Here is a 2,500-nt window from a genome sequence, read left to right as displayed (position 1 = left end):
TGTGTGTTAAGTGCCATTCTCAAGGGCACAATGGTGGAAGCTAGGAAGCTCCTAAGGGCCACCTTAGGATCTGTCACTTGTGGCCGAGACTGCAGGCCTATGTTTCATATGTCTCATTAAGGCTGCTAGTCCAAGTTGCTCGTTCCAAGCCTGTGGAACTATTTTTATGAGTTTGACATTCAGCCAGACAGATTGAAAAGGCCCTCCTCTACTCTCTGCATAGGATGTCTGTGTAGAGTGGTATTATAGTTCAATGCTTAGTTAAAAAGAGAAAACTAAAGTGCCAAAGTGACAAGACAAATTGGGACTTGGACATGTATCTGCCAGACAGATTTTTTTCGATAAAAAAAAAAAAAGATGGTTGAAGCCTGTAGATCTATAAAAGGATCGGAGTGCTTTCCAACCGCCATCTGTTATGTTGTGTAAGATCCATATTGTATAATGCTCACATCAATACAGTGTTCAGGCTGCATTTGGCCCTTAACTCAATGGAAGGGGCTATTGATAGTGTAATGGGCAATTCTGTAGAATGAAGCTGAGATCAGATATCTCTCCTATAAGTGTGTGTGTGTGTGTGTGTGTGTGTGTGTGTGTGTGTGTGTGTGTGTGTGTGTGTGTGTGTGTTCTAATGGCTTCAAAAGGGAATATAATGTCAGCAACACTGATACAGTAATTGCTCCCGTTTATTGTTAAAAACAAGCAACGTTTGGACCCTACTGGGTCTGCATCAGGCAAATGGCCAAATGTGGCAAATGTCTTCTAATGGGCAATGCTGTAGAATATCGTCGAGATCAGACATCTCCCCGATAAGTGTGTGTGTGTGTGTGTGTGTGTGTGTGTGTGTGTGTGTGTTGATAGTGATATCTCCACTACAAGTGCACATTTTCTCTCGCCTGCATCTTTCTATTGATCGCCTTGACTCATTAGACACACACACACACACACACACACACACACACACACACACACACACACACACACACACACACACACACACACACACACACACACACACACACACACACACACACACCACACAGTGTGATCCCATTGAGGGAACCACACAGCAGCAGTCAGACCAGTTGTTGACCCGGCGGTCAGGTCACGGGTGTGTGTGTGTGTGTGTGGGAGAGAAAACTGGAGTTTGTGTGACAGGAGTGGATGCACGCTGCCATTGGGATTTGATGATGATAAATACATGGCTTTGGGTCCCTCTCCTCTCCAGTCATGTCTATCAGTGCAGGCCAGTGATGGATGAGGGAACAGTAGCAGGCTGCATGTAGGGGAAGGCTGGGGGTGTCAGTGGGCACGGGGCAGTGTGAGGGATCACCCCTCTGGAAGCCATTCAGTTTCCTGTCTCAACCTGACACATACCGGCACTTTGCTCTCTCTCTCTCTCTCTCTCTCTCTCTCTCTCTCTCTCTCTCTCTCTCTCTCTCTCTCTCTCTCTCCATCCATCTCTATTGCATTCTTGCTTTCTGTCTCTGTGTGTTCCCGCTCTTTCTCTCTCTGTTCTCTCTTTCATACTTTCTTTCACTTCCTCTCTCCCAACCATTTTTCTGCCCCTTTCTTTATCCATCACACACCCTCCCTCCCATCTCTCACTCTGTGTGTGTGTGTGTGTGTGTGTGTGTGTGTAAAAAAGAGAAACACACACACACACACACACACACAAAGTGCCCTGTGGCCTATCCATCTCTGTGCTTGCTGTTTGTCAATAATATGGATGGACTCATGAGGATAAAGTCACGCGGCCCTCCTTCTAATCAAGATTCATCTGGAGGGGAGGCTTTGCTTTGTGTGCGTGCGTGGGAACATCTCCAGCCCTTCCCATCACTCACCCCCTCAATGGAGGCAGGCATCCGCCGGGGCCATAGAGAGGAGAGAGGAGAAGAGGAGAGGAGAGAGGAAGAGAGAGGAGAGAGGATAGCAGAGGAGGATAGCAGAGGAGAGAGGAAGAGAGAGGAGAGAGGGGATAGAGGAGGAGAGAGGAGGATAGAAGAGGAGTGAAGAGGAGAGAGGGGGATAGAAGAGGAGAGGGGAGGCTAGAGGAGGTTAGAGGAGGAGAGAGGGGGATAGAAGAGGAGAAAGGAGGATAGAAGAGGAGAGAGGAGTTGAGAGGAGGAGAAAGGGGGATAGAAGAGGAGAGAGGAAGATAGAAGAGGAGACAGGAGGAGAGAAGAGAAGATCACTTAAACTGTTATTTAGTTCGGACCTTGCTTTTGTATTTATTTACAACAACTTTTCATTCATTTTTCGTTTCTGTACATGGACAAATAAATATAATTTTTTCCACGTGAAAGAGAAGGTGCGTTCATCCTGTCAAGCCCTAGTGTTTCATCACCACAAGAAACTTTTAGAAAATGCACTATAGAGTAGTTAGAAAAATGACCAGAGTTGAGCAGGAGGGAGGAGAGCTTAGTTAGATAGACGAGAAGAGTGTAGGACAAGAACGATTACAAGAAGAGAAGAGAGTCAGGCCAACTTTGAGAGGAGCTGA

General features: G+C 46.6%; 1 protein-coding gene across 1 annotated transcript in view; it reads left to right on the top strand.

Moving 5' to 3' along the window:
* Positions 1–2,500, top strand: part of cpne5b (copine Vb) — a 162,991-nt gene that overhangs the window by 124,043 nt on the left and 36,448 nt on the right. The gene's annotated exons all lie outside the window — the stretch shown is intronic.

The sequence above is a fragment of the Sardina pilchardus genome, chromosome 9 (genome assembly GCF_963854185.1).
Source record: "Sardina pilchardus chromosome 9, fSarPil1.1, whole genome shotgun sequence".
NCBI classification, from domain to species: domain Eukaryota; kingdom Metazoa; phylum Chordata; class Actinopteri; order Clupeiformes; family Clupeidae; genus Sardina; species Sardina pilchardus.
Note: the sequence above shows the minus strand (reverse complement) of the source record. Positions and strands in the feature narration are given on the sequence as shown.